This window comes from Heterocephalus glaber, unplaced genomic scaffold (genome assembly GCF_053883595.1).
Source record: "Heterocephalus glaber isolate CG9 unplaced genomic scaffold, H.glaber_assembly_v1.0 deba00001778, whole genome shotgun sequence".
Classification (NCBI taxonomy): Eukaryota; Metazoa; Chordata; class Mammalia; order Rodentia; family Bathyergidae; genus Heterocephalus; species Heterocephalus glaber.
In genome coordinates, this window is record NW_028258465.1 from 3,728,138 (window position 1) to 3,748,896 (window position 20,759).

The 20,759-nt window shown below is 42.7% G+C and overlaps 1 long non-coding RNA gene, 1 other non-coding gene and 1 pseudogene across 3 annotated transcripts in view; 1 reads left to right on the forward strand and 2 right to left on the reverse strand.

Annotated features, from left to right (window-relative positions):
* The window catches only part of LOC147821000 (uncharacterized), a 42,547-nt gene that overhangs the window by 14,679 nt on the left and 7,109 nt on the right, over positions 1-20,759 (reverse strand). For both annotated transcript variants that reach the window (XR_015447851.1, XR_015447852.1), the window contains exons 2-3: positions 16,943-17,090; positions 6,712-6,800 (exon numbers count right to left, since the gene is read on the reverse strand). This is a non-coding gene — a long non-coding RNA (uncharacterized LOC147821000). The remainder of the gene's footprint in view (positions 1-6,711; positions 6,801-16,942; positions 17,091-20,759) is intronic.
* LOC101697476 (E3 ubiquitin-protein ligase MGRN1 pseudogene) lies at positions 7,911-14,427 on the reverse strand (annotated as a pseudogene).
* On the forward strand, positions 15,043-15,175 carry LOC147821001 (small nucleolar RNA ACA64). The gene has a single exon (XR_015447865.1). It is a non-coding gene; the product is annotated as a small nucleolar RNA ACA64 (small nucleolar RNA).

The following is a 20,759-nucleotide window of genomic DNA, read 5'->3' on the forward strand; positions in this document are numbered from 1 at the left end:
CCTATACGCCAATCAGGTGGAAAACACAGAAGAAATGGACAGATTCCTAGACATGTATGAATTACCAAAGTTGAACGAAGAAGACTTAAAATTCTAAACAACCCAATATCAACTGATGAAATTGAAAACATAATTAAAAACTTACCAACCAAGAAAAGCCCAGGTCTTAATGGCTTCACCACTGAATTCTATAAGACATTTAGAGAGGAACTACTGTCACTGCTGTTTAAACTCTTCAATGAAATTGAAAGGGAAGCAATACACCCAAATTCATTCCTGGAAGCAAGTATCACCTTGATCCCCAAAGCAGAGAAAGACCCAACTGAAAAAGAGAACTATAGGCCAATTTCACTAATGAACATAGATGCAAAAATTCTTAATAAGATACTGGCAAATAAAATGCAGAAGATCATACACTCTGACAAAGTGGGATTTATCCCAGGTATGCAGGGATGTTTCAACATATGCAAATCAATCAGTGTAATACACTATATCAATAGAGCCAAGGACAAAAACCATATGATCATCTCAATAGATGCAGAAAAAGCACTTCACAAAATCCAACATGCATTTATGATAAAAACCCTACAAAAAAATGGAATAGATAGTCTCTACATCAAACTGATAAAAGCCATCTATGAAAAACCAACAGCCAATATCATACTAACTGGTCAAAAACTGAAATCCTTCACACTAAAATCAGGAACAAGACAAGGATGTCCACTATCACCACTCTTGTTCAATATAGTTTTGGAAACATTAGCCCCGGCAATTAGACAAGAGGAAGTAATAAAAGGAATAAAGATAGGAAATGAAGAAGTCAAATTGTCATTATTTGCAGATGACATGATACTCTATATAGAAGACCTCAAGAACTCCACCAAATGTCTTCTAATAACCAAATTCAGTCAAGTAGCTGGTTACAAGGTCAACACACAAAAATCAATAGCTTTCCTCTACACAAACAACAGACTCACTGACAGAGAAATAGGGCAAACAGTTCCTTTCACAATAGCATCCAAAAAACTGAAATACCTAGGAATCAACCTAACAAAAGAAATCAAAGACCTCTTCTCTGAAAACTATAGCACTCTGAAAGGAGAGATTGAAGATGATATCAGAAAATGGAAAGACATCCCTTGCTCCTGGGTAGGAAGGATCAACATATTGAAAATGGCCATACTTCCAAAACTGCTATATATATTCAATGCAATCCCAATTGAAATCCCAGCAGCATACTTCATGGACCTTGAGAAAACAATCCAAAAATTCATTTGGAACAAGAACAGACCTAGAATAGCAAAAGCAATTCTAGGCAACAGAGACATGGCAGGGGATATTACAACCCCCAATTTGAAACTATACTACAAAGCTACTGTGATAAAAACAGCACGGCACTGGCAAAGAAACAGACCTGAAGATGAGTAGAATAGATTAGAAGATGAAGAAACAACTCCAGACACACTCAGCCACCTCATCTTTGACAAAGGAGCCAAACCCCCTCACTGGAGGAAAGATAGCCTCTTTAATAAATGGTGCTGGAGAAATTGGGTTTCAACTTGCCAAAGACTAAACCTAGACCTATATCTCTAACCATGCACTAACCTAAAATCGAAATGGATTAAAGATCTAAATATTAAAATAGAAATGGTGAATGGGCTGGAACAGAGGTGAGGTAGAGCTCTTGAAGACATTGGTGTAGGAAAAGACTTTATGAACAAAACCTCAGTTGCCCATGAACTAGCACAAACAAACAACAAATGGGATCTCTTCTTACTAAAAAGCTTCTGCACAGCAAAAGAAACCACCAACAGTGTGAAGAGACAACCCACAATGTGGGAAAAAATTTTCACCAGCAGTCCCTCAGACAAAATCTATATCTCAAATCTATAAAGAACTTAAAAGAAATCAGACGGCCGAAATTTAAAGACCCAGTCCAAAAATGAGCATCTGAAATGAACAGGCATTCCTCACACAAAGAAGTAGAGGCAGCAAATAAACAGATGAAAAAATGTTTAACAACACTGGTCATTCAAGAGATGCAAATGAAAACATCGCTGAGATTTCACCTCATGCCAGGAAGAATGGCTGCTATCAAGAAATCAACCAATAACAAATGCTGGAGGGGCTGTGGGGAAAGAGGAACCCTGCTCCACAGCTGGTGGGAGTGTAGACTGGTACAACCACTGTAGAAATCAGTGTGGAGATACCTCAAAGAACTAGGACTGGAAGTCCCATTTGACCCAGCTATTCCCTGCTGGGAATCTTCCCCAAAGAATTAAAAGAATCATACCACAGTGATATATGTGCACCATGTTCCTAGCAGCCTAGTTTGTGATAGCTAAAACTTGGAAACAGCCCAAATGCCCATCAACTGGAGACTGGATCAAGAAAATGTGGTTTTTTTATAAAATGGAGTACTACTCAGCCATAAAAAAAACAAGAAATTAGAGACATTTATTGCTAAATGGATGCACATTGAGGTGATACTCTTCAGTGAAATAAGTAGGACACGTGTGTAAATATCGAATAGTTTCTCTAGTGTGAGAAACAAAAAGTGTAAATAAGGGCTAAAAGGTGTAATAGATAATGTGAAATAGGAAGAAAAGGGGCAAAGGGGAAGGGGAAGTGTGAAGGGTAGGGGAAAGGAAAGAAGGGAATGGAATTAATATGAGAAAATGAAAAAAGTAAACAAAGTCTTTGTAAATAGGGAAGGATGGAGGGATTGAAGGGAAGGCAGGGAAAGAGGGAAAAAATAAGAACTAAGAGAGATTATGTAAAGTGCATATCTCCAATGATGAATGTCATTATATTGTACACCTAAAATGTACCAATAAAAGGATATACAAAAATAAAAAGAAAAAAAATGATCATATGTTAATTCATTCAATTCTGTCATTGGAAAAAGTTAAATGTCACAAGGTTTTAGAATCACTGCAATTTACTAAAAGTTTCACATGTGCTGACATTTTGGGAACTATGTTCATTGATTACATTTTCAACTTATTTAGAAAAAAATCAAAATTTAAGATTGTTTAGATAATATTTCTATGTAATTACAGTTTCAGTTGACTTATTTTAAGAATATTTATTCTAAAAATTCTCTTGATGATGGCTCAAACCCAGAGCCTTGTGCATGTTAGACAAATGCTCTTCTGCTAACCTACACCCCAAGTGTGAAATTTAATTCAGTAAGAACATTGCTTTCATTGTGACCCTGCTCCATCAAAATACGTATGTTACCATGGAAAACAAATTATTTTATCAACAATGTTGAGTTTGTTAAGTGGATTACAATAGCATTCATAATAACATCGGGGGTGTCAGTTTTGAAGGAATGTACTTCCTAAGCTTTTCTTTAACTTCTATCAATTATAGGAACAAACAAATCAAGTGACTAATTTTCTGCTTGAAGTATCTGATGGCAGAATATTAAAACACACTGACACTAACTGACTGCACAGGTCTGTAAGAGCTGACTCGTGAAGCACCAGTACTGTGGCACAGGTGAGCAAGAACGCTGAGCCTACAAAGAGCAAAACTAATTTAGAAGAGGAGTTGTTCCATACAAATAAAATGCTACCATTTCCAAAGTGGTATACGAAGACACAGACTCAAGATGCCCCTGTTAAATTATGGTCTACAGGTGTAATCTTCTTAAACTGCTAATTTATGCAGGCAGATGATAATATTTCTTCAGTGTGCATGCTCAGATTTCTGCATTGTCAATCACATCACTCTGTATGGTCCCCAGCTTCACTATTTGTTAATAAATGTCCTCAAATACTTTCTAGGGATCATCCTTGAGAATCAGAAATTTACTACTGCATTTTAATGCATTTTGATTTTTTTCAATTATGAAAAATTAAAAGTTCTACCGAATACAAAAATGTATAAATAAGTTTAGATTTATAACTGCACATGATGATGTGACTGTAGGAATAGCTATCAGACCATATAGACACCTTCCACACAGGGTGGCTCAGCCCCTATCTTGTGTATGTTGTTCATATATACCTACGGCAAAATCTCCATCTCCCTCTGAACCCAGGGACTAGTGATGACTTTATCAATTTCACAGGCTATGGTGTGGGCTAGTACAATTGGCTGGTACCCCAAGAAGCGACCTCCCCCATCTCCTGAGGCGTGATTTCCCCCAGGGCACTCCCTGCTCTCCTCAAGCAGCAAGAATTGTGTCCAAAATGGGCCAGGTTACTGCTGCCTGTCTCTCAGGCTTAAGGAAAATACAGTTAGAGAGAATTTTAGTGACTGTGCAAGTATCTTCTTAGCACCAGGCAAAAGCTGAAAGTACCAAATAGAATATGCAAACCCATCCCAGCTTATTTTAATGCAAAGGTTAATAATATAATACTTCATACCTTGGCCTTGCGGTCAGACACGGGTGGCTGCACCCTGCTCCTTTGGGCTTGCCCCACCCACTTGCATCCAGGAGACTGAGGACCCCCACCCCACTCCCGCAGGCCCACCCACCGCCAGCTTGGCCAGGCAGGTGCCTATAACAACAGCCAGCAACACCCCCACCCCCCGCCTCTGGCCTCTTGGCTGTGTAGCTACCTGGTTCCACACTACCGAGGCACAGGGAGACATAAAGACCATTGCCCTGAGTTGTAGAAGTGAACAACAGAGAGAGGGCCTCTCTAAGGCTCCCTGACGAAAACTGAAGCCCACTGGAAAAGTGAAGAGAATCTCTGCACTGAAGGCATACCAGACCACCATGTTTGGTAAGTTGGAGGGATCATCACCTACCATCGGAACCTGGACTATCTTCAGGGGAAAGACAGCTGGAACCTGCAGTAGAGCCTTGCAGAGTTCAACCCTTCAGGAGGACAGGGAGCTCAAAATGGGACTTGCAGCCAGAAATCTGCCTGAATCTCACAGGTCTGTGAGTGGCTCACTGGGACTCATTCACTTATAACTGACAGTACCAAAAACAAAAATGAGAAGACTTTTAAGCAAGTCACAAACTCAGACTTCCACCTCACAAAAGGCAATTTCTGGGGAAAACGAGGTGAAAAGATCTGATAATCAACCACCTGGACACCCTGAACTGATAGCACAGGAATTAACAAAACAGATGAATGAGGCACTAGAAAAATTCAAAGCAGAAATAATCTCCCAGATAACTACAGAGATGGTGAACAGAGTGAAAGACATAATTAGAGGCTCTAGAACAGAAACAGATAAAAAATATACTTCATTAAAAAGTTAAATTCTGGGGTGAATGGCCAACCAGACAAGACATGAGTACTGCAGAGGTGAAGTAGGACTGACAGTTTTCTTGTGTGTGTCCTGGCAGACAAGGTTAGCAGTCTGCAAGGGATCATCTCTCCATAACACCCACCCTTTATTCCATGGAAGGAGCATCCTCATGCCTCCTACAGAGGTTGTTAAGACTCCACTTTGGGGGCCAGGGATTTAGCTCAGTGGTTCCTGCGCCTGCCTTGCAAGCACAAGGTTCTAAGTTTGATCCCCGGTACAAAAAAAAGAAAGACTCTGCTTTGAGAGGAAAAGGCATCTGATCACAGAGGTAAACAGATGGAGAAGACCACCCACTATGACAATCTAAGGCATAACTCTGCCCTGAAATTAAAAATGCCTGCCTCATAGGTCCATGTCAGAGAGGAAGAGAAAGTGAAGACAGCACCAAGATCTACTATGTCATTGTGCTGGGATGTCAAATTTATTTTGACAGTACTTCTGAGTCTAGACCCTAGAAGAGATTTCCTGAAACATACCAAATGAACAAATGCACTTTTGCTTAAAAGTTTCCGTCTATCTGGCCTCTTCAATAAATGGTGCTGAAAAAACTGGCTTTCCACATGTAGATGGAAATGAGACCCATATCTTTCACCATGCACTAACCTAAAATAAAAATGGATCAAAGAGCTAAATATTAAAACAGAAGAAAGAATAGGTAGAACACTTGAGAGCATAGGAGTAGGAAAAGACTTCATGAACAAAACCCAGACCGCTTGGGAAATACTACAAAGAATCAACAACTGGGACCAAATCTCATTAAAAAGCTTTTGCACAGAAAGAGAAACCACGAACAGAGTGAAAAGACAACCCACAATGTGGGGAAAAAAATCACCAGCTATTCAGATAAAGGACTATTATCTAGAATATATAAAGAATTCAAAAAAAATCAGATCTCCCAAATTTAAAGACCCAATCCAAACATGGACATCTGAAATGAACAGACATTTCTCAGACAAAGAAGTAGAAATGGCAGATAAATATATGAAAAAATGTTCAACATCACTGGTCATCCGAGAGATGCAAATTAAAACAGTGCTACAACTCCAGAAAGAATGGCTGCTATCATGAAATCAACCAATAACAAATGCTGGCGGGGCTGTGAGAGAAAAGGAACCCTTCTTCCTGTAGGAGGGAGTGTAGGCTGGTGCAACCACTGTGGAAATCAGTGTGGAGATTTCTCAAAAAACTAAAACTAGAGTTTCCATTTGACCCAGCTATTCTTCTTGGAATGTTCCCAGAAGAATTAAAAGCGTCACACCACAGCGATATATACACATCCATGTTTATAGCAGCACAGTTTGTAATAGCTAAAGCTTGGAAACAGCCCAAATGCCTGTCAATCAACAAGTGGATAAAGAAGATGTGGGGGTTTTTTTTATATTGCTGTGTGATTTTATTACTATAAATATACAGTAAAAACAAAACACTAACCAGTGAGAGTCCAAGGCACACTGATCTGCATCCTGTCCTTCAAAGTACTGCCACCAACCAGTCCAGGAGAGGGTCGTGCATGTGTGAACCTATGGCAGGCAGGGGAAGCAGGGTATGAAGACAGTGCTGTGCATACAGGCTGACCCAAGAACAAGGTGGCCACCGCTGGGTTTCTCCCCTTAGCGTCCCACTGGGCAACACTGAGCCCTAGGGCAGGCTCTGCCTCTCCGCCATCCTCCCCCAGGAGTCAGGGCATTGAAGCTCCCCAGGCTGGGGCCCTCCACCCTCCCTGGCCAGGGGGGATGCACACACCACAGGCTGCAGGCCCTGCAGAGGCACGAGCATCTGGAGCCCTTGTGCTTCTCTCCTAAGGCTGCCTTGGAAGTATCACAGTTGAGATTCTGCCCCCAGGTGGCCTTTTGGTCCCCTCTCCCCCCAGGCAGGTTCCACTCAAACAGAATAAGAGAAAAAGCAAAAGGACACAGAAAACATAACAGGGGAACTAAGAAAGCCACAGCACATGGTTGGGCGGCAGCAGCAGCAGTGGCTGAGGCTAAATGCCACCACTATCAAAGCATCTGAAGAAGGAGCAGAGCAGTGCCTGTGAGAAAGCACAGGGCATGGGTACCAGGCCGGAGGACACCAACCACTGCAGATGGACTGTGCTTCCCCAGCTGCCAGGGAAAGGGCTGCTGAAGGGCATAGAGCATAGAGCAGAGCAGGTGAGCCCTCTGGCACTAGGGAAGGCCACCCATGGCCACAAAAAACACCAGGGGGCAAAAGCAGCAGCAAAAGCCAGTCCGCCACAAGGAACACACAAGTGGGGTGATCAGACAGGCACTGCTTCCTTCACTGGCCGGGACTCTGGCCCCCTCACCCATTTAGAAGGTCTGTGCAAACAGCACATCATCCACCAGTAACTCCTCTTCTGCCAGTCTTCTGAGTGTTGACACTGGCATTTGGGGGAACCCCGGGGTCCAGGGCCCAGGGTAAAAGCTGCTGTCCTTCATCTTGTACCATTTACAAACATATCGATCATAGAAAGAGAGGGGTTGTAGAGTGGACAAAGGCAATCCACTGTGTTCTTTGATCAAAGGCTACCTGGCCCCTCAGAGGCTGGTCCCACACAGGGCGTGCAGACAGGAGAGACCGGGGCAGTCCTTCAGCAGAGTCTGGGGGGCTGAGGGCTCCATGCTGCTAGCCAAACCAGGCTCTCAGAGTAGGGGCAGGTCAGAAGTCCCAGGGTCAGGCCTGGAGCCCCCAAGTGGAGGCCAGGGGGACCCAGTGGTGCTGAGGCTGTGAGGTGTCTCCATGGAGATGGGCCATCTTGGCAGATAGATGTCAGCAGGAGGGCCTGACTAGGCACAGCCTCGGTGCTAGGGGCTGCCATCCTGCAGGACCTCCTCGATGGATGCCACTTGGTTCCCTTGCTTCAGTGATGGCTTATCAATCTCTTCTATTAGGAAACTCTTGGGGGAGCTGCTCTCCCCCCAGGGCTAGCTCCAGGCCGCCTGGTGGGGAAGGAGCTTCCAAGTCCTCAGAGGGCTTCTCCTCATCCTCCTCATAGATGGGGGATGACGGGGACCGCAGTGTGCCGTCAGGAGATTTGCTCCATTGCCTGCTCTGGTGGCTGGTTTCTAGGACCTGGTCGATTCCAGCAAGTGGACAGCCGGCCTGAGGAGGGCCATCTGAGACTCCTGAGTAGGTGATTTCCTCATAAAGGGAGGCTAAGGGATAGCCAGGGAGACGGCCCGCGGGCCATTGAGTGCTTCAAGGAGGGAGATGGGCTCATAGCCGGGTAGGATGCTGTCGGAGCTAGAATGTTCATCATGGTCCACGCTCTGGGCCAGGACAGGGCTGAAGGAGATGGGAGACGGGGCCCCTGGCTTCTTCCGCATGGCCTGTATCTGCAGGAGGGCCCGGAATGGCAGCCAGCGGATGGGGCAGTTATTGGCCTGATATCGCAGCGTGTCAGCACAGGAAGTGCCCAGGTGGCAGCAGGGCAGGATCAGCGTCTCCCCGAGTTCTGACAGACACACCACACACTCGCTGCTATTGTCACTGTTCTCATCGTCTGAGGGCTTGGTCTCCTGGTTGTTCTTGTTCTCGATGCCATAGATCTCCTGCAGTAGGTAGCTGACTCGGTCCACAATCCACTTCTGCTTTAAAGGTTTCACAGAGAAGCTGCCATCCACAAGCTTTTCAAAGGCAGCCAAAAGCACATGGGCATGGCCGGTTGCTTCCTCATCCCCCACGGCCTGGATGACCACTGGAAACATCCCCCGGTCCAGGTCAAGTTCAACTCGTCGTCCTTCCACTCGAAGAAGTCAATCTTGAAGCCAGGCAGTGAGAAGTGCTGGCTCACTCCCCTCTCGTAGTGGATGGTCTCCGACCACAGGACCGGGCTCTTGGGGCTGTGCACTGCCATGCCATTCGGGAATTCCTCCACTGCCGGGCAGTAGATGGTGATGGCCACACAGGCATCAGCGGCGAAGGTGAATTCCAGGCTGTAGAGCACCCGGGGTTTCTCGCTGTCCTCGGTGGGGCTGTCAGCCTCGTCTTCGTACTCACAAGTCGGAGGGAGTCTTTGCGGATATTCACCAGGCTTCTCAGTGTCTTCACAGCCTCATGGGGGCAGGAGTGACAGAGGGAACCTGGACAGGGCAGCTGCCCAGGAAGTTCAGATCCATGTTCCCTCCAAAGAGGTAACCTTCAGGGTGGGGGGTGTTGAATTTCTCACCTCCCACGAAAAAGGGTGAAGCAAAGTAGTTTCCGGACTTCGGAGGGTAGCGATAGGCAGTGTTTGCCCGGATGTCAATGTCCTCCACCCGGCGATGCGGGGCTCAGGATGGAGCCCGTGATGAGGCCCGGGCCAGGACTCCCGTGGCAGCAGCCGTGGGGTCCTCATGCACACATAGCTCGAAACAGGCCCCACGGACACTCAGCCACACTGGCACCTCGATCCGAGCCCCCCACCCGGACTGGCCGGGCCAGACGCCACAGCACCCCCAGATGTGTGTGGGGTTTTTTATACAATGGAGTACTACTCTGCCATAAAGAAGGGTGAGCTTCAGACATTTCAAGCTAAATGGGTGGACCTTGAAACCACACTCTTAAGTGAAATAAATAGGGCACATGTTTAAATACCACATTGTTTCTCGAGTGTGAGAAATGGAAAGTAAAAACAAGGACTAAAATGTATAATAGATATTGGGAAATGGGAAATGGGAAGAAAATGTTCAAATGGGAAGGGAAACAAGGGAGAAGTGAGGGAAAAAGAAAGGAAGGAACAAGAAAAAAGTGAAAATGGAAACAAAGCTTTTGTCCATAAGGGTGTACAGGGGATGTGGGGGAAATGGGATAAAATAAAATTTATTTAATTGTAAAACAAAGTTACCATCTATCAAGTTTAAAAGTGCTCACTTTATTAAAACATAGACATTTGTCACAAAACCCCCATACTGTGAATTCATAAACCTTTAGTTCTCATCAATGATAAAACCCTTAACTTCTGATGTGGGCAGATCCTATGGCGAATTCTTAACACACATTCCTTATGTAGATGGAGATTCCATCAAGGGAGTTGACAAGCGTGGACAGGCTGTTTTAAACTAAAAAGATAATGTTGCAAAATTTGTGTGTTTATTTAACAACAACATGATAAGCACTTATCCTGTGCATGACCTACTCTAAGAGTCTCAGGGGTACTCTGAGGAATAAGATGTGGCTGGCCCTCTCTCCATGAGAGGTTTACGGTCCCTTAAGAACTTATAACAGCACTTTAAATCAGCCAGTACCCTGTTATCACATAAATTGCTTTGGTAGATATCAAAATAAATGAGATCTACCGAGCTCCAAATATGAGCAGTAAACAATCTGGAAGCAAAATTAAGAATACCATTCCCCTCACAACACCATCAAACAGAATAAAAGATCTAGGAATAAATTTGAAAAAAAGAAGTACTGTCTTTGTCCATACAAAGTTACAAAGCTTTACAAGTGGAGACGGACTTCACAGTCATGAATTGTGGGACTCACTCTCGAGAAGAGTGCAGTTCTCCCCACATTGATTTACAGATTAAATGGGATTTTGAGGCATCTTTTTCAAAATTACAGCAGCCTTTTTAATAGCAATGGATAACCAGATCCTAAAGTTCACATGGAAATATGAAATAGAATAGCCAAAACAGTTTTTAAAAAAATGAAGTTGGAAGTCTTTTACTTTTCACTTTCAAAACTTAGCATAATTTATAATCATTAAGACAGTGTGATTTTGGCACAAAGGAAGACATATATAGATGAATGAAGCAAAATTAAGAGAAGAGAATTGGTTTTTGATGAAAGTTCCAAGGCATCACACCAAAGAATGGACAGTCTGTTCAAGAACCTAGCTGAATACCAACATCTATACAAAGACTTGCACACAAATATTCACAGCAGTATTATTTTTAATGGCCAAAAACTGGAAACAACTTAAATGTCCCTCAGCCAGGGAACTGATAGGCAGAATACAGTACATCCACACAATGGGATACTCTTTAGCAATACCTGAGAATAAACTACCAACATGTGCTACATCATGGATGAGCTTCAAGTCATCATGCAACATGAAAGAAATCAGACATTTAAAAAAATACACATATCGCCAGGTGTGGTGGTGCACACCTGTAATCCCAGCACTTGAGTGGCTGAGGCAGGTGGATAGCTGTGAGTTTGAGCCCACCCTGGACTACATAGTGCATTCGAGGCCAGCTTGAATTACACAGTGAGACCCTGCCTCAAAAAAAAATCATATGATTCTACTTATATGAGATTTCCAGAGTAAAGAAATTTATAAAAACATGAAGTATATCAAACATTGAGAGTGAGAAAAGAGATTAAATGGGCATGAAGGGTCTTATTTAGCTAATAAAAAGGTCTAAAGTTTATTTATAGTGATAGTTGCACCATTTAGTAAAGTTATTAAAGATCACTGAATTGTACAGTTGACACGGGTAAATTTTTATAATATGGAAAATGTATTTTACTATAGTTGTTTTTAAAAATATAAGGTTGGAAGTATATCTCTAAATGACAGTCAGCTGGGAGGGATAGCAGTTGGTAGCATCTGACAATGTATTTTACCTTGCGCTCCAAATGTATTTCAAATCAATGTGAGATGCAGTCCATTTCCTTCCAACTAAAGAAACCATCTGGCCATGACCTGCTCACTGTGATAATCACACAAAAGTTCAGTGCGTGATTTCTCCTACCATAACATAAGCGTAACCATGGAAACGCTGAGCAACGAGCAGAGGACTGCGTTTGCCCCAACAATCATCCAGAAATATTCCAGACTGTGCCGCAGAGCATGGAAGCAGCCGTGCTCCACAGGGAGGGCGGGAAGAGCCTGACTTGGACACAGACACGTTCCCTAGCTTTTGTAGTGTTTGTGACTTTTCCAGGCTCGTCTGTCATGAGCTCAATGTTGGGTCTGTCGCGAACTGCTTCCTCACTTTCAGCATACAAAACCCAAGATACAGGGACTCCTTGAAAAGTTGCTAGGGTATGCTGATCTCCCATGGTTCAGTAAAGTCAGAAATTGTTCTTATTAAATGAATCCACAGCAAAATATTTTAGTTCTAAATGTGTCCAATAGACACTTTATCGAAGCACATCCATTCAACCACTCAATAACAACAACAACACAAAGCAGATTAATCAAACAACTTCTCCAGCATCTCCCTAAAGCACAATGATCTGTCTTGTTTTGTCTTGTTTCTGTTTTTGTCTATTGATGTATTAGAAATCAAACCCAAGGCCTTTCCACCGACCTAACAAACCAAGCCATTTTTTGTTTTTCTTCTCAGTTTTTAATTTTGTCAATACATGTTTGCAGTACGTAATGCTTGTGTTCAGGTTGGTGCATCTATTCATCTACTCGTGTCGGTACATGCTAGGATGCACACATCTTAATCCTTCCTATGTCTCCCTCCCTCCCCTTCCCTCTCTACATCTCCTGGTCTCCTTCCATTCTGCAAAGGATCTCTCTCCCTGCTTCCTATTTTCTATCTTTTATTCTGCTCTTCAATTTATTTACATTGTGAGTTTCATGCCGATCTTCCACAGCATTCTGGAGGCTCAAAGTCGAGAAGCCTCTCCGATGAGAATGCACACACCTGCTCCCCTCAATTGTATCACATATTTACCCAAACTCTACTGTTCATTCCCGTAGCATTATTGCAATTATATTACTTAATGAGTATTACCAGTGAGTAGGTGAAAATACTGGAGTAAGAACCTCCAAATATCCACCTTTCCATCAAAATAATAAAAGGATTGAAAAACATTTACCAGAAACAAATTTTTCAGAACTCTGAAAATTAAAGTTTTGCACAAATACAAAGAAAGAGTACAGAGATGAAAAATACTGAATCTCAGAAAGAACACAAAGCTTTGTGGCATTTTAAGGTGCCCTGTTCCCATCTTCCTCTTCTCAGCTCTATATTAACCTTAAAAAATAGACACCACAGGGCCAGGGATTTAGCTCAGTGGTGCTGCGCCTGCCTCGAAAGCGCAAGGTCCTGAGTTCAATCCCTGGTACAGGAAAAAGAAAAAATAGACACTACAAAAATGTGATTAAATTCACCAGCCTGGAAATCAGTGGAAGGGGCGGAATGGAGACAATGGATACTATTAGACCTATCTGGCTTTGCTCTGCAAGATCTCGCTCACAGGTTAATTTAACCTGACTCTCACAGCTGTCCTGGAATCAGGCTTTTGCAGAGGAGCATTTTTTGAAAAAACAATCAGAGCCAATGTTTGAGATCGTGACCACCACACATGTTGGGTGAGAGTTGGTGCCTGATGACACCCTTTGACTCCCATAGGCTTTCTGTACCTGGCCCACCCATTTCCTTTCTGTTCCTCTAACTAGATGATTTCCAGTGATCTCTCCTGAGCTAATTAATACATCTATTTGCTGTTGAAGTTCTCCATGGCATTCTTATTTCAGTCATTGCTTCCTTTGGCTTCAGCATTTCTGTTTGATTCTCTTTTATGCCTTCTATCACTTTGTTGACACTCCAATTCTGTTTGTATACTGTTCTCCTGATTTCATTTAGTTGTCCACCTATATTCTTTTGCAGTTCACTGAGCTTCTTTATGACAATCATTTTAAAGTTTTTGTTGGGAAAGTTCATAAATCTCCATTTCTTTGCGGTCAGCAGCTGGTGCTTTATTTGTTTGGTTATGCCGTGCCTCCCAAATTTTTCATGATCCTTGTGGCAATGCTTTGGTGTCTACTTTTTGGAAAAAAGCAGTCTTATTCCAGTCTTTACAAATCGATTCAGCAGGAAGAGCCCCAACCCCATCAGCATCTCTGGAGATGTGGAGATTTGGTGGCTTGGTTGGTTGGTGGGCAGGCTTTCGGCTGGAGTCCACCAGCAGGCTATTCTTTTTTTTATTATTTTTTTTTGGTACTGGGGATCGAACTCTGGTCCTTGCACTTGTGAGGCAGGTGGCAAAACCACTGAGCTAAATCCCTGGCCCAGTAATAAAATTTTTAATCACAAACATCCAAAACAGTTCTGTCTAGTGTAAGATAGCAGGCTATTCTTGAGCCTGGGTCAGCAGGTGAGCAGCAAGGTGTATGGGTCTGCAGAGTTGGGCCTGAAGCCTGGGCCCAACAGGATAGGCCTGAAGCTTAACATCACCGTGAGATATCACCTTACCCATGTTAGAATGGCTATTACCGAAAAGTAAATTTGAGAGAGTTGTGGAGTGTTTATAGAGAAAAGACAACCCTTTTACATTGATGATGTAGATATTAATTAGTACATCCATTATGGAAAACTCCATAAGGGTTCCTCAAAATATTTTTTTTAAATTGCCATATAACCCAGCAGTCCCACCACTGGCCAACTATCCAAAGGAAACAAAATTAATATAAGTCAAAGAGATCTCCAAGATCCCATATTCATCATAATTCACATTATTCACAATAGCCAAGATATGGAATCAAACTAAGTGTCCATCAGTTGATAAATGGATAAAGAAAATGTTGTATGTCTTCACAACAATACTATTCAGCCTTTTTAAAAAAGGAAATCTCTTGGAGGCCTATCAGTCCTCCAATCTGCCTAGAGAGGGAGGCCGCAAGGTCTAAAGAAAGACAATAGAGACACAATTTCAAAGTACATAGAGGGCTGGGAGGGCAGTGCCAGAATGGGCAAAGATAACAACACTCAAGCTAGCCACTATTTATTGAGTACACAAAATAATTGGAGGGAGTATCAGATGACTCAGAGGGCGGTGATGATCTTACACTGATAAGAATCTTAGGTTCCCTGAGTTTGTTGAAAATAACCCCCAGCTCTGGCCTCAGTCTCGGTTGAGATTTGGGGCCTAGAGGCCCAGGAGCCTTAGCTCGCTGCCCACTGCAGGTGTGGAGGGTGAACTGGACTGACTGCCTGGCCCCACAAGCTGCCTGGCCTCCACCCTAGACCTCTGACTCCTCTTTCCGCAGAACTCTGGGTTGCCCCAAGGCCAAAGCTGCTGGGACCTGGGCAGGAGAGCTCGATTGTGCCCATTTTTTGTTTGTTTGTTTTGTGTTTTTGTTGTGGTTTTGTTCTGGTACCAGGGATCGAACTCAGGACCTTGCAGTTGCGAGGCAGATGTGGTGCCACTGAGCTAAATCCCCGGCTCGATTGTCCCCATTTTTCAAATAAAAACTGTCTCAATTTAAAAAAAAAAGAATCTTAGGTTAATGAGGATCTTACATTGATGAGGATGGTGAGCTAGGCAAAGCATTCTTACAGTAGTAGGTGGGATGAGAGAGCAGGCTCATAAGGAGTTTGTCCTTCTCCCAGGTGAAACTTTTCTGTTTCTTTATTACTACTTGGTTCTGAAGGAACCAGGATGTCTTCAGCTGATGTAACCTTGCGCTGGAGCCTCAAAGCATCTCAGGACCATTGAGGCCTCAGCTTGTGACCAGAGGTACACAGCGTTATGTTTCTGCTCACCATAGCCAACTCACAGGCAAGGAGACATTAGAGGCCTCAAGCAGTCCTGATTTAATTATGAAATGATTTTCCCCAAGGATTCCTTTTAACAGAAATCCTGTCACTTGTGACAATGTAGATGCACCTGGAGAACATGCTGTTAAATGAAACAAGCCAAGCACAAAAAGACAAATGACCTTATGTATATGCGGAACCTAAAAACGTTGAATTTATAGAAGTAGAGAGTAGAAGGGCAGTCATTAGGGCTGTAGGGATAGATATTTAGGAAATGTTGGTCAAAGGATGCAAACTTTCAGTTAGACTAGAGGAAATAGTTCAAGAGACATGTCCTACACCCTAACAATGTATTATGTACTTGAAAATTGTTAAGAGTGTAGAGTTTAAACAGTCTCATACAAAAAAGAGGTGAGTATATGAGGTAATTCATATAATTAATTATTTTCATTTAGCTTTTCCAAGATGTACACATTTTTCAACACATCATGTTGTATACCAAAAATACACACAATTTTGACTTTTTTCAAAGATTTGGGGCAAGCGATAAACAAACCAGGAAGCTCAAAAGGGGAATCCGGGGAGGGACATTTCTGCAAGTGACTTTGGCCATCTTCCCAGGGGCAAGAAGCTCTGTGCATGTGTGAGCCATCCATATCTCTGATCTTCTACTACCACTACTGCAAAGACCATGTCATTTATCACTTAAGTATATGGAAACACAGAACTTTTAATTGTAGTTACTTTAGTTCTTGAATATTATATTAACATCAAACTTTGTGTAGCACTGACTATGTACAGGAACAGTTCTGAGTGCTTTAGATGAGCTGACTCACTTGACCTCATGATGAGTTAAGCGTTCTTATTATTATTACCTTCATTACAGGGGAGAAAACTGAGGCTTGGAGTGTTTAAAATCCCAAAGCCAAATAACCACTAGGTGATGGGACTGTATTCAAATGCTGGCTTTGACTTTAGAGCCCATTTCCCTGAACAACAAGTCACACAAGCTCATGTTTGGCCTTTACGAAGGACAGTGACTTAGAAGTCAAAGACTTATGGATGTGCCACTTACTAATTTGGGAAAACTTCATCTGAGTCTAATTTCTCTTGTTTAAAATTAATCTGATGGTACTATTTTCTTAGGACTATTAGAAATGTTAAATACTAATAATAATAATAAAAGTGTATGAAAATACAATTTTTATATTGAAAAGTGCCAAAAATATACTCACTTACTGGATATCCAGGGAAAGAGAGAAAGCAGGAACTGCATAGCAAAGCAAAAAGTCCACAAGACCTGGGTTTGATTCTCACATAACAGGGGCTCTCCCCAAGATCGGGGGCATGTCATTTAATGTCCATGGCTCTCAGTTTTGGCATCTGTAAAATAAAGATAATATATACTAACAAGAAAAGATCAACATGAAAAAACAAGCAAAACGCCTGACAAACATGATGAACACAGCCAGAATCATTTTCCTTCCTACTCACCTTCATCATGGTAAAACAATACCGTTTCCATTTTCTTTACCCCACTTTATTTTCCTACATAACACTTACCAGCTTCTGAGATTAGTATAGATGGGTGTATTTTTTTGTTCTCCATCACTCCCCTCTAGGTTATAAACTCCTTGCCGGTGAGAATTTAACATTTTCTTCACTTCTGTATCCCTACCACCTAGAACACTGTGTAGAAAATGGTAAGCATGTAATAAAGACTTCCTGAAGGACACATTGTTACCATTTGCCATCATTGTTATTACAACTGAGTTCAGAGCCTGGGTACTGGAACACAAAACCTTACCATAATATAAAACTTTTATTCATTAGTGGCTTTAAAGAGCACACTATGCTTTCAATCCGATTTTCTGATAGATTAATCCCCAAATCACCTGCATCAAGAATCACCTTTGACTCTCATTAAACCAAAATACTATTGCTGAACCAAAGTACAAGTGCTGTACTGCAGATAGCTAAATTAGTTAGAAATTATTATAAGGCAGTTGGACAAACTGGGCCCTCAGCATAGAAAAACAATTGAGGCATGTTAAGTGGTTAGCATTACAAAAAGAAAAGAGGCACTACTTCCCCAGAGATGAATAGCGGTGATTGATATTCTAAATGGGCATCAATCTCCCTAGCCCATTTCCTTTCTAGAAATACCTCATACATGATTTGTTTTCCCATTTGGTCCTCATTTAATCAATATCACCTGGGTGACTGTGCTTGTAATCTTATTGGTTGGTCGTGGTTCTGCCCCACCTCATGCCCACCTTCTAATTTTCCATTGGGTCTTATAGTTTTGTCCCAATTTGTACCCACCTCACCTTGAGGCTTTGCCCTATAAAACACCTTTGAAAAGTGGTTTGGGAGGGCTACCCACTTTCTGGTACCCCTTCTGTCTCTCTTAGACAGAAGTTTCTTTCTCTCAATAAATTTTTCATACTCTCACCCATCCTTCCTAGAATTCATTCTTTGATTTTAGAGAACACAAATTCAAGGTTTCAGATATCTAGCAGATTTGGAGTTACAATATTTCCTTTGTTTGGATTATTTTTGCTTATTTGGATATCATTTTTGGATTACTTGGTGCCCTATTACCATCTCTATAATCTATCTCAAAACACCCTATGTTTTTCTTCCTTTTTAAATCCAAAGTCCCATTTATCAACCATTTAAAAATTCTTTCTAATGTAAAATTTTGTTACAATTTGGATCAAGAGAAGAAAAGGCCTTTAATTTTTAATTTCAAAGGTTGACTCTGAAGCTAATTTTTTTCTTAAGTACATGCTCATGGATTAAAGCCAAACAGAAATACTTATATTACAGTGACCTTACACTTAAAGTCCACATGTTTTCTCTAGTCCAAAACATGTCGTAATTTCTATGAAATGACCTTTTTAATCTTTTTCTCATTTCAGTGTTTAGAAACATCTTTGGATAAAGGGAATTCATTAGAGTCTAACTGTTTTGTGCCTGCTAACAGGCTTACCATTCAAACGGTGCCTAGGAAGCCATCCATACATTACAAACATAAACTCACAAAGTCAGAAAATTAAAAGTTCATATTCAAGTGACAGCCTGATTTTCTTCTAAGTTTTAGCATGCTTTAGATCTGCATAAAGTTATATATTAAAATAATTCCACAGCTGTAGCAGCATCAAGGCCACCTGAGAAGTCCAGAGCTTGTGGTATCGGGTATTTCTGCCGCCACATGAAGAGCATCCAAAGCCAGCTGTACACTAGTTCTTTAGCCCTAAGTTCAATGGCACTGGAGTTCAAAATCTAGAAATGATTGCACTGGGGAGATGGTGCTGTTTACTCTAGAAAATCTTGAGAACCCACGATTTCACACTCTGCTGTCCCTTTTGTCCGCTTGCTATTATAAACTGAGCAGAAGAGACACTGAAGAGAAATAGGAGCAAGAAGTCGCCCACAAATAGCGCCTGGAAAAAGAATCTCATGAGGGAGGGGATCGAGGGAGCCCCTCCCTCATGGCTGTGCGAATTTTTCTTTTCTTTTCTTTTCTTTAACTGTGGACTATAATCTCAAGGGAGCACAGGATAGAAACCGGTGCAGGGTACTGTGACACTATGGCAGAGTGGCTTCTTTGGCATCAGTACTTTAGGTAGCTCAAAAAGGAAGCAGAAAATGCCTTTACACTCAGCATTCGACGAAGGGCAGAAATGGAAGTGCGCTCCTTACACTTTAGTTGGGAAGAGAGTCATGCATGGGACTAATGACGAGTAAATACAACCGGCATATAGGTTGCAGTCAAGAAATATTTGCAAATAGATCCTAGGCAACACAGCACAAGGAATAAGAGAACAGATTTCAGAGACAGAGAAGCATTTCAGTTCTGTTCTCCCACTTACTAGCTCTGAGCTTGATCTGCATTTTATTCTTGCTAAGCCAAAGATTCCACGTTTATTCAATTACACCACACCTGTTCCCTAGAGAGTTCTTACCTGGATTCAAAGCCAGGTGCCATAGGGCCCTAACAGTGAAAAGAACCCTAAAATCAATATTTATCATTCATATCTGCGAGGCATTTTTCTGAGTAGTGTTCATGCATTAAATCATTTAATTCTCAGGGGCTTTTATGAGGAGCGACAGGGTAGAAAACAGAGGTGCAAAGGTTATGTCATCGGCTCAAGGTCACCCTGAGGAAGAGGTGAGGCTGAGACACAGCACCCTTCGTCAGGGCCCTGCGATGGCTGATTTCTTTGCCAACCTGAGGGACTGGAGGCCCCGAGAGCCTGCAGGTCCTGCTTCTGCGTGTGCCCAGGAGGTGTCTCAGGGGCGGACTGTGCCTGGACATGGGTGGCTGCACCCAACAGAATGAAGCCGTGGGCAGAGGGGCCCAGCTCCCACTGGTGCTGCTGCGGCCTCAGCCTCTCTTGTCGGACAGCTCCCAGCGTCGTGCACTGAGCAGCCAGGCTGGGACTGCCCAGCCTCAGGATATGAGCCATTCTAACACTCGCTCCTAAAATTACCCAGACAGTATATCCTGCTGCTTCTGCTGCCCTGGACAACGTCTTCCTGTGCCCGCTGCCTTTCCTAAATGGGAGCCAGAGAGGACAGGCGGCCGGAGGCGGGCAACGAAGCAGAGCTAAGCTGCACCTGGGAGGCACTGGGAGGCGGTAGACTTTTTATTTGGACACATATATTAAAAGCCAGAATCTTGTTAAGGAAATGGGAGAGAGAGCAATCAATACTCTGCTCAGCCAACTACAAGAGAAAGGAAAAGGAATCCTCTTTATTCCTGGGAAAGAACCATTAACAGTTGCAGAACAACACTGTGATAAAGACCAAGATTTTAGGCCCACAGGAATGCAGGCACTTCCTGGTGCTCCCTGCAGCCTGAGTAGTCCTTGTGTAGCTGCTGTTATTTAAATCCAGCAGTTGGGTCCTGCCGGAAGCCACTGAAAAGGTTGCACTGGCTCCTGAAGGGGGCTGATGCCTAAACCTGGGGCTTAGGGCAGCCTTTCTTCTCTGTGATAGCAGCACTTAGACCCTAATTATCCAGGCCCCTCTTCACTCTTTCCT